We start from the raw sequence: 12,051 nt of genomic DNA on the forward strand, positions 1-12,051 counted from the left end.
CCTATTTCGGTGGTGGGCTGCCAGGGGTTAACAGGTCAGCAGATGCCACAATGTATTTATTTCCATTGTGCTTCATGATAGAACAAGTTCTGATTTTAATGGCGTTTGTGTTATTTTAGAAATAACACCACGTTAACGTCATGTATCCGTAATGATGGCATCGATTTGCATGTATTTTCAATATGTTAAGTTCCTGTATATATCCCGACAGATACATTAATGTGCTTTGACGGCAGCGTGAAGGCGATTTTGAGTGAATGTAAACCAGTTTTCGCTGTTTGCAGTTGAATTAAAGACGCACAGATTTCTGTCACCGACTGGAAATATTTTCTGTACTTGGGTCCAGTTAAGATGTGTTGGAAGTTTTGCTAACAACGGGCAACATACTCGTGACGTTTGTGATCGTCCCACTGGCTTTATAAAGATAGGGATGGTTCCCATTCCCCAGAGTGCAAATTGCGATTGGTTTGATAAAACATTTATCCTCCGAGACAGTTGGGCTCATAACCTGTTTTATCTTCTCTTTCTCTAAACCGGGGACGGATGCAGATTTATCTGGTTTGTCGCCGAATTTGGAAATATATTATCACCCCCCCCCCCCCAAAAAAAAAGAGGTGAAACCAGAATTGCCTCAGGACTGGTCACACATTGGCCACGTAGATTTTTGGAAATATTGCATCGTAAACCACTTTAAAACGTCGTGTTGGTTTTTAAAAACCAATCTCTTAATACGATTTTACTGAATGTGTAACTCGAAGTACCATTTTAAATACACGTGATAATCCATATATTTAGGAGGGTTCCCAGATCTGTGGTGATAATCGCTAACATTGAAAACTAGGATTGATTGATAGAAATACAGTATAACTGGCTGTAACGGTGAGGAATTACGCAGGAGCACACTAGTCTCCAGTTGGCATGAGTTCCTTCCTTCTTGATAAAAGTTACACCAATCCAAAACATCTTGGCTGTATTTAGATAGGCTGTACATGTAAAATAGAGGAATATCGCACACAATGGCAGTCTGTCCACATCACTGTGTTAGAGCAGGAGTGCACTGTGTATGTTTGTGTACTTGGAATTCAGAATCAAGGACCTTATCTTGAAGTGATAGAATTATTAATAAGCTACTGCAGTAACAGTAGGTAGTGATCACAAAGATTTTTCTAACTGAAACAACATTCTGTAATGTTTTGATTCCACATTTGGATTGTGTTTGTGTTCATATGGACCCAGCCAGCCACTCAGTGAAAAATGTCTGAGATCATAAAAAGCAACATATTGATACAACTAACAAACTGATAATGTGCTTGCTCTATCATAAATTACTGTCGGGAATCTTTCATAGATTGATAGAATGCTTACAATCCACAGGAAGGCCATTTGGCCCAGTGTGTGCTAACTGCAGGAGCAATTTACCTGGTCCCACCCACTTGCCTAATCACCATAGCCCTGCAGTTTTTCTCTGTTCAAATAATTGCCAAATTCTCTTTTCAAAACCAAAGTTGACTGCCACCACCACAAACTCAGGCAGTGCATTCCACATAGAATCATGGAATCCATTCAGTGCAGAAAGAGGCCACTTGGCCCATCGAGACTGCACAGACCCTTCGAAAGAGCAGTCTGCCAAGGCCCAATCCCCTGCCTTATTCCCATAACCCCACCTAACATTCGGACACTAAGGGGCAATTTAACATGGTAAATCCACCTAACCTCCATATCTTTGGACTGTGGGGGGAAACCGGAGCACCCGGAGAAAACCAACACAGACACAGGGAGGAAGTGCAAACTCCACACAGACAGTCATCCGAGGCTGGAATCAAACCCGGGTGCTGTAAAACAGCAGTGCTAACCACACTTATTTAGTGCATTGTTCCTAATTGTTTCTTTTTTTAAAGTTCAGTTTTGATATTGCATTTGCATATTCAGGTTTCCCAATCTTAGTTGTATTTTCATGTAACAGATCTTTATAGGAATAGACTGCGTGCCTTGACGTTAAATCATGGTGCTGATCACTGATTTGAGGGGGAGGATGAGAGACACCGCAAGTTTGATCACCTGGAACTTGTGGGGCTTGGGGGAGCCTGGTGAAGCTGGCGAGCCGATGTGGTGTTCCTGCAGGAGACTCCTCTCTGGGTGTGGGACCACATCAGGTTGTGGAATATGTGGGTCAGCCAGGTTTTTCATTCCGGGTTTGATAGTAGGTCAGGAGCTGGTGATTTTGGTTAGCAAGATGGTTCGTTTCCAGGCGGGAATGGTGCTGGCCGATCAGGGTTGTCACTATGTGATAGTTACAGATACACTGGAAGGGAAAGCAGTGGTATTAGTGAACGTGTATGTCCCGAACTGGGACGATGTTAAGTTCGTGGAACGGCTGTTGGCTGCCATTCCAGAGCTGGATATGCACCAACTGATTTGAGGGGAGGATTTTAACTGTGTTTTGGATCCAAGGTTAGTTTGCTCCAGGCCAAGGTTGCTGTCTCTTTCGGGGATGTCAAAGGTGTTGGCTGCATTTATGGAGGGGTGGATCCTTGGTGGTATGTGAACCCAGGGTATAAAGAGTTTTTATATTTTGCGCTAGTGCACAAGGTATGCTCAAGGATTCACTACTTGGTTATGGATAAAACATTGCTCCCTGGAGTAAAAAGTGCGGAGTATTCGGCGATGGTCATTTCGGATCATGCGCCTTATTGGGTGGATTTGAGGCGGGTCGGGCGCAGCGTACGTGTTGGAGGTTGGATGTGGGTCTGGTGGCTGACTCGGGTTTTGTGCTAAGATTTCTCGGGCCATAGGGACTATGTGGGGTGGAATAAGAATGGGACAGTTGTGGGAGGCAGTGATCAGGAAGGAGGCCATCTTGCTCATATGGATAGGCAGCCAAGGCAGGAGTGCAAGCTTTGGGCATGCAGGAAGAAGCCACAAATGCCATTTGACCTGTTGTCCACAGACCGGCTGGTGTGGCAGCTGAGGCGGGTAAAGCGGGCTGTATACGTGCACAGGGAGCAGGCCAGTCACCTTTTTGCCCATCAGTTAAGGGTGGCAGGGATCTACTGAAAAGGTTGTGTGGGAGCCAGGGGGGTGTTACAGTCCTCCAATGAGGGGCTTTATAAGTCGGAGCCGCTGGAGGTATATTGAATAGTTATTAACTAGAGCTGATATTTCTATTATTACTATTGCTTTACACATCTGTGAACTCATTATATATTGTAGGTGTGTGAGAGAGGCTCCTGTGCCTATATATAATATATGACTGACTACTGCAGTATATAAATACCAATGAATGTGGGAGGAACGGAGAAGTGCAAGCATTGTAATTATTTTACAGTAAACTTCAATCAATTCTCTCTTCACTCAAGCAATTTTAGTTCAACAATTAGAACAATCTTCTCTTCAACCGGTAAGAAGTTTAAAAAAATAATAGATTGACAAGTATTGGCATCAGGCAGCTCAGTTACCATAAATCAGTGCCTCTGAACTCAGCAATGGGGTACCTGCCATCTGGAGCAAACTTATTTGAACCAAATGGTGACTTGCAACACTGAACAAGTGGGAAATCAGTATTGAGCCCTGCTGGGACAACGTAGAGTTCAATATGTACAAAAACAATCTCTGGTAGTTAAAAGAAATATGCATTCCGTTAACTGAATGATGACATTTTCATTTCATTTTCACATAGACGTTCGCTGATTATTTGGAGGAGATTTTGATATTTGACAGTTCATACGTTTTGATATTTAAAAGGGGCACTCCAAGTAGAATATGAAAAAGGATATAACAATCAATTGGCATTGGATCACCTGCATTCATGTCACCTCTTGCAACTTGAACTTGTGTCTTTGATTACTAAATTACATCCTAATTGTCAGCATTGGCCATTGTGTAAATCCATTTAGATTTTAGGAAGCCTCACCGGGAAAGTATGATTTACTTTCAATCCTGTTTGAGAAATGCCGCTGTGATTGTTTTCACATGTTTACTATGGGATTGTCATGTGAGAGCACTTTTAAGAAATGAGTGTACCTTTACGAAATGGGTGTTTATTACTGCAGTGAGGTCAGAGTGTGGGTGGAGCTGGGCTGTCTGTCAGCTTTTTACTTTCATTTTAGGCTGTTTGCTGCAGGGTGTGTTTTAGTTTCGTTTTCAGAGCTGGATAGCTGCAGTCACAGCCAGAAGGTGTATGAGTCTCTCGCTCTGTAATCTAAAAACTTTAAGAAATGGGTGTTTATTATATCAGTGATTTAAAACTAATACCTGCTCTCAGTAGTGACTTTAACCTGATGTGCTTCTGTTTAAAGTTTTTTAAAAAGTCTTATGGATGTTAAAAGGACAGCTTAAGGATTATTTAGTGTTGTATTCTTTGGGGGTTATATTTGAATTGATGGTTGCTGAGATGTTCACTATGTTTTAAAAAGGTTAACTTGAGTTCATAGAATAAACATTGTTTTGCTTTAAAAAATACTTTTCCATTTCTGCTGTACCACACCTGTAGAGTGAGCCGTGCGCTCCCCATACCACAATCTATTAAAAGTTGTGGGTCAGGTGAACTCCATGATACACTTTGGGCCATAACAAATTGGGGGCTCGTCCGGGATAAAAGTCTATCTGTTGGATTGGCTTAGTGAACTTAAAGACAGTGAGGGGTGAGCATATTGTGGTTTTCAGGTGTGGTATTCTAGTTTAAATAGGGAGTGTGTTGTGGACAATGGCTCTTTCAAAGGTCAGAAATTTTTCGGGGTGGAGACGGTCACATGCAGTACCCTATGGACAGAGACTAAAAACAGACTGTTAGATTTGGCATAAACACTGCAGTTAGCATTACCTGACAAAATGCGAAAAGATGAGGTAATTATGACGGTGGCTAAGTACAGTTTGACTCATTGGAAATGGCAAAAATTCAGTTGCAAATTAAATAAATGGAACATGAGAGAGAATTAAAGTGGCTTGCATACGAGAGTGAGAAAGAGGAAAAAGAGAGAGAGAGGAAAAAGCAATGGAGAGGTGAGAAAAGAAAGAATAGCCCTAGCAGAAGAAAAATAAAGAGAACGGGAGATACAGATCAGGGAAAAAGATAGAGAGAGAGTTTGAACTTCAGAAAATGGCCATGAAACATGACAGTCAGTTAAAATTGGCAGATGTAAAGGGTAATATGTGGAATTCCGGGTGAGAGGAGTAGTGTTCCATTACGTAAGGTTGAAAAGTCCAGTGAAGAGTGGTGAAGTGGTAGGAGGAGTAATAGAGAAACTATCTTGTTCATGTCATGTGAGAGTACCTTTAAGAAATGGGTGTTTATAAATGGGTGTGTATATAAATATCTGTAGTGAGAGTACCTTTAAGAAATGGGTGTTTATTATATCAGTGATGTCAGAATGTGGATGGAGCTGGGCTGCCTGTCAGCGTTTTACTTTCATCTTAGGCTGTTTGCTGCAGGGTGTGTTTTAGTTTCGTTTTCAGAGCTGGATAGCTGCAGTCACAACCAGAAGGTGTATGAGTCTCTCTCTCTTCAATCTAAAAACTGTAAATCGATCCTTTGATGATTTAAAACTAATAACTGCTCTCAGTAGTGACTTTAACTTGATGTGCTTCTGTTTAAAGGTTTTTTTAAAAGTCTTATGGATGTTAAAAGGACAGCTTAAGGATTACTTAGTGTTGTATTCTTTGGGGGTTATATTTGAATTGATGGTTGCTAAGATATTCACTGTTTGTTTTAAAAAGGTTAACTTGAGTTCATAGAATAAACATTGTTTTGCTTTAAAAAATACTTTTCCATTTCTGCTGGACCACACCTGTAGAGTGAGCCATGTGCTCCCCATACCACAATCTATTAAAAGTTGTGGGTCAGGTGAACTCTATGATACACTTTGGGGTTCTCTAAACCCTGGCCCATAACAAGATCAACAACCTGTATTTATATAGCTAGCATCTTTAACGTGATAAAACATGCCAATGTACTTCACGGGAACATTTTCAAACAAATTTGACACCAGACTGCAAGTCAATGTTCAGTTAGATCGACAGGTTGTATCAACGAGTTAGGTTATGAAGGAAGGTATCAAAGGAAGAAAGACAGGAAGAGAGATTTGGGAGGAAATTCCAGAGTTTATGGTCAACTCAGCTGAAAGCACAGCCATGAATGGTAGAACAACTAAAATCAGGCATGATCAAGAGTCAATATGGCATGGAAGGATGCAATTTGGCCCATCAAATCCATTCCATTCCAATTCTCTGTAGAACAATCCAGTCAGTTGCATGTGTATTCACTACCTCTATTTATGAAGCACTTGATCCCATGTGCTAAGAACCTTATCAATATGTCCTGCCACATTGAAAGATCTTTGTGCCTGAAGCCCAAGTCCTTCTGTTGTGTACACTTCTTAGAACTATGTCATTATGTCTACGAGGCCAAAATTAATGAGTGCAGATATCTTGGCAGGTTGTACGCTTGGAGGAGATTAGAGCCAGGATGCCCGGATGGCACTGCCAGAATGGAAGAGGTGGTGACAGGCAGGCAGTACCTGGGTGTCAGGTTCCCCCCCCCCCCCCCCCCCCCCCGGTTAAATAGCACCCGTGGTATGTACACAATCTTATCTTTTTTTAATATGCTGTGTTCCTTGTATACAGGAGAAGGGAATACATTTTAGACATCCCTTATCTTGTTTATAGAGAAGGTGAGTGGAGCCAAGGTGGGGTAATGGATGAATGGTTGGTGCGGTGGTGGATGATAGGGTTAGAATAGTCCTCACTTGGATTGAGGATAGCCCCAGTTAGAGCGAATTGTATTAGGTTTTCATTTTGCTTTTTTGTTGTTGCTTTGAATTTTGAGAGTCTTCACTAGTCTCCTTCGAAGGCTTGTGCCAATCATGTATCCTGGAGGTTTTTTTTTCACGGTTGGAATTTTGAGGCTTATTGGACTAGAGGATAATGTGTGGTGGTGCACATCTGAATGTGGTCACTTTATCCCTGTTTGATTTGTTGAAATGAGGGACTATGTTCTGTCTTCACGTTGGCAGAGCCCTTCTTCAGTTGGGTGTAGGCTTAATGGGGGTGTTAGACACCTTCCTCCGGATGGTCTTGCATATTGGCTTCCTGAGTATTCTCATTGTCGCTGGGCCTTCCATGGGGAGGCAGTGTATTTGTCTCTGAGGCAGTGCCGCCCTGTCCCCTAATATCTTTGTTTCAAGGGCATACAATGCTCGCCTGTGTCTCATGCTCTTGGGTTTACTTGCCGGGGAGGGTTCTCCTCTTAATCTGGGCGAGCAGTGTGCTGTTGTGAGCCCCATTTTGGTCAGTGGAATGGTGTGCTGCCCTGGATGTGGTTAGTGAAGTGCAGGGCTGGCTGGTTGGTGGGCCTTGATGTGTGCTGGGTGTCATGGGGGTATTAACTGCTTTGTCTCCGTGTGCTGGACGAGGCCAATTCAGGTGCTGCGATTGGTATCCTATTGACCTCTTATGCTTGGGATGTTCCTTCTCGAATGAACTTATTAGGGATATCCTGAGAGGCTGAGCTTTTGATGTGCTTGAATATCCTTGATTTATTGATTCCTTAAGTGCACAAGGGTGTAGGATTAAGCCGGGTCCTTTATTGTGGTTGATATTGTGTGTGTCCCCCCCCTTTATTGTTGGGGTGTTCCCTTGTTTGAACAAGCAGCTTTTTCTCCTCTTTGTCATTGGGGGTAGGTGTATTCCGGAGGAATACAGACTTCTGGTTGTATCTTGGTCCTATTTTATCCTGAGACCTGTTGCTCCTGGTAGATTTTATTACGATACCAGATCAGACCCCAACAGTGGCTAGGACACTGAACAGAAACCATAATATTTTAATTTGGTAAAACTGTGAGGAGAGGATACTTCACTCCAGGTGTGATTTCAGGAAGAATTAGGGATATGGTATTTCAAAACCAACTTTATTCCTAACTTCTCTGACGTTATACCAGAAAATAGCTTCCAATTACCCCTTGAACAGTACTACTCAATACCGTGAATACAACACCCTTAACTGCTATTTTTATTCCACTCAAAGAACAAGAAATAAACCCACCTCTGCTCTCAATCTCTTTCAACTACCAATGGCACATTGGAATTCTTACTTTACAATAAGCAATTTATTATTATTATGTTCCTTGAGAAAGGGAGATTGACACTGCTTTAAAAGCAAGATCTGACTCCTGTCAAACCCATGCAGAAACTTTAGCTCTATTTCTTCAGAAGATAATTCTCAGCTTGTTTCAGCCTCCCCTTGTTCTCTGACAAGTCTGCACAGAGTTAAAGACTGTTAATCTCTTCTAACTAAACTGCAATGAGAGCAAAACTGCTTCACTTCTGGACAAAGCTTCATTCAGATCAGAATTGACCTGATTTCTGAAAAATGCCTAATGCCTTGGCCCCATCCAGCAACAACACCTTACCAAGCAGAAATCAGATTAGCTCCACAGGGAATCGCCTTCATCAAAACAAAATTCCATTACCCAAGTCTTTTACAGTGGCTTAAATGCACCCCTGGCTCCCAAAACCTTTTCAAGCTAGGATGTCTTTTAAAACATGATTTCAGCAGTCTCACACACTAAAGGCTTTTAACTCTTACTGCACCAAATACCTATAATAGAATACATTTGAAATTCCTACATTCATTACCCTTTCCCTTTTTTATCCTGTTGTTTAATGTGTTTGGAAGGTTTACAAAACTGTCCATAATCCAAATTTTTAGCTGCTGGTCCTCTCCGCATAACTGTAGAATGATGATTATTCTGTACTGTGCCTGAGGTTGGGATAATGTGACGTTGTGTGGGATATGCAAAACATCCTCTGGAACTGGGCTTCTCGCATATTTTCTTTGTACTTTTCTACTTTTTTTATGGTGGGGTTTACAAATCTGTGATTGGTTCCTGCAGGAGCTGCGTCTGGACTTTAGGATGGAGGCTGCCCGGAACACGATAGGGAATGGGTCGGGGGAGCATCTGCAGGTGGACCTTCCAAATTAGGTGCCATGGAATGTCCCAGCCTCAATGTCCCAGGAGACCCATCATTGTTCTCAGTCCATCTTCTGGTTTTGAAGTGTTCTGGGAGATCTACCTTCATTTTCAGGATGTCCAACATCTTTCTTCAATAGTGAGTCAGTGATATTGGATGCCTTCTTAATATGGCACCTGGACATGACTATGTGCTGGGTGTCATTCCAGGCCTGCCCCACCGCTTAGTGCAGTGACTAACTATTGAGGTTTGGTGTGTTTTCCTGCCGGGCGCCACAGTGACCAACATTCCACATTGCTGCACCTGCCACGGCACTTGATCTCAAAATGGGAGAATCCCACCCTTGATTGTGTTAAACTGCACAGATTTTACACTCTTGCTTCCAATTAATTGTCTTCTAAAATATGGCAAGTGTCACAATAGAAAGTTTGATACTATTCTTCTCACAAAAAAATTAAAGAACTCTTGAGAGATCTTTGTTTATGACTCTAGTTATTTCATAACATTTGACCTCCTAGAATTCCTATACTGCAGGAGGCCATTTGGCCCATCGAGTCTGCATGTCCCTCCGAAAGAGCACTGTACCTTGGCCCATCATCCACCCTACCCCCCTGGCCACAGCTAACCTTTTGGACACTTTAAGGGGCAATTTACCTAACCTGGACATCTTTGGACTGTGGGAGGAAACCCATGCCGACACTGCGGAGAAAGTGCAAACTCCACACAGACAATCACCTGAGGCTGGAATCAAACCTTGGTCCCTGCAGCTTAGACAGCAGTGCTGACCACTGCCACTGTGCTGCCATTTATTCAGTGAATTATTCCTAATTGTTACTTTTTTAAGTTCAGTTTTGATATTTGCATTTGAATATTCAGGTTTCCCAATCTTGGTGTATTTTCATGTAACCAATTCTTCTAGGAATAGTAATTCATGGCACAATGTGTGCAAGGTGACAGTCAAAAAATTATTTTTATAAGCGTCATTGCGTTGGAGTCACTTGGACTTTGTGTTAAGCACTCTTCTTTGACATTTAAATGTTTCCGATCCAACTTATGCGCTGTAGTTTCATCAGTACGGGGCACCTTGGCATTGTAATGGACTCAGCACCAATTGGGTGGTTATCTGTTATAACCTGCCTACTTACCATTGGCTGGGGACTAATGACAATCCCACAATCCTGTGGGAGTATGAGCTTCCCCAATGAGGGGGGCGGAGAAACCATTAGTAAACTCCTAGTATAAATAAAGCTGGCCGGTTCAGGAACCAGCAGGAAGAAATGTGCAGCAAGGGAAATTACTGCTACTGTTATGTATATATGTTATTGTAAATAAATGTTATTACTTTGTATCCTTAAAACTCGTGCTGGATTCTTCGTGGCCCTCACAAAACTGGCGACGAAGGTTAAAGTGAATAGCTGTCTACACTGCTGAAGCCACCTCCCTGGATTTTTGTTGGATACAGGTTGGAAGTTGTTTTCTATTATACCATGCCTCTGTCCGGATGTTTGGATGTTTTTGATGCTGCGCTGGAAAGCTGGAACCAGTACACACGACGGATGCGTTACTATTTCCGGGCAAACAATATCACCGAAAACGAACGCCAGGTGGTCATATTGCTCACCGCCTGCGGCCCGCATACGTTTGGGGTGATTAGGAACCTTGCGTACCCAGCTGCGCCGGACACCAAAACATTTGATGAACTTGTGAATATAGTGGGGCAACATTTTAACCCAACCCCGTCCATGATAGTCCAGGTTTAATACCGCTGAGAGGACCCCTGGAGAATCCCTTGCCGATTTTCTATCCAGGCTACGCAGGATTGCGGAGTACTGTGACTATGGTGAGACCTTGTCAGAAATGTTACGTGACCGTTTGGTTTGCGGTATGAACAATGCGGCCACCCAGAGAAAGTTGTTAGCTGAGCCAACATTGACTTTTCAACAGGTCATTCAAATAGTATTGTCCCGAGAGAGCGCAGAACGAGGAGTGCAGGAGCTACAGGGAATGGAAGTGCATGCCTTGGGGCGCAACCCCTTCCGTCCGAAAACGTCCCCCCGCACTCCTGCGGTCACGTCCGGACCGATGCCAGTGGCCGTCGGACATTCCTCCCCGAAGGGAGCCTTCTCCAGAGCCAATGGATGAGGAGCCATGTCGGTGTCAGACTTGTAGGCGCCGACCCCGTTGCGGACGGCGGTCCTGGGGGCGTCGTTCCGACCGAAACTGGGACCAGCCCAGGGGTCATAACTGGGACCAGCCCAGGGGCCGTACGTTCCATGTGGATAAACCTGCGGCGACTACTCCTGAGGACGACTGCCTGCAGCTGCATTGTGTGGCAGCTCCCCGTGTGGCCCCCATTAAGGTGACAGTACGGGTCAATGGCCACCCACTTGAGATGGAGTTGGATACTGGCGCAGCGGTCTCCGTGATCCCCCAGAGGACATTCGACCGCATCAAGCAGGGTATACAGACCCTTGCATTAACCGACTCACAGGCCAGGTTGGCCACCTACACGGGGGAACCACTGGACATTGCAGGAACTACAATGACCCCTGTTGTTTATGGACGCCAGGAGTGGCGTTTCCCACTTATCGTGGTGCGCGGCCATGGGCCCAGCCTGTTGGGTCGGGACTGGTTGCGCCATTTGTGGTTGCAGTGGCAGCACATCCTCCAAACAGTTTCTGAAGGGTTGACTGAGGTGCTAGGACGATACCCAGATGTATTCCAGCCTGGTTTTGGGGAAAATAAAAGGGGCCGTAACCCGTATCCAAGTCGAACCAGGAGCCACGCCGCGCTATTTCCGGGCGCGCCCAGTGCCTTACGCCTTGCTCGAGAAGATAGAAAGGGAGCTCACTCGTTTGGAGAGTTTGGGTATTATCAGGCCCGTCCGTTTTGCTGACTGGGCAGCACCAATTGTACCTGTAATGAAGCCAGGTGCCACAGTTCGCTTGTGTGGCGACTATAAACTTACAGTGAATACGGTTTCCCGACTCGACCGATATCCAATGCCTCGCATCGAGGATCTATACACGAAACTTGCAGGTGGACTCTCGTTCACAAAATTAGATATGAGTCACGCCTACCTGCAGT

At 43.9% G+C, this 12,051-nt stretch overlaps 1 protein-coding gene across 2 annotated transcripts in view; it reads left to right on the top strand.

Annotated features, from left to right (window-relative positions):
• bzw2 (basic leucine zipper and W2 domains 2) overlaps positions 1-12,051 on the top strand; it is an 82,104-nt gene that overhangs the window by 517 nt on the left and 69,536 nt on the right. The window contains exon 1 of one of the 2 annotated variants that reach the window (XM_072509172.1): positions 3,285-3,397. The exons of the other annotated variant lie outside the window; for it this stretch is intronic. The gene's annotated coding sequence lies outside the window, so the exon portion shown is untranslated. Of the gene's footprint in view, positions 1-3,284; positions 3,398-12,051 lie in introns of those variants that run through there. 2 annotated transcript variants of the gene reach the window in all.

The sequence above is a fragment of the Scyliorhinus torazame genome, chromosome 6 (assembly GCF_047496885.1).
Source record: "Scyliorhinus torazame isolate Kashiwa2021f chromosome 6, sScyTor2.1, whole genome shotgun sequence".
NCBI classification, from domain to species: domain Eukaryota; kingdom Metazoa; phylum Chordata; class Chondrichthyes; order Carcharhiniformes; family Scyliorhinidae; genus Scyliorhinus; species Scyliorhinus torazame.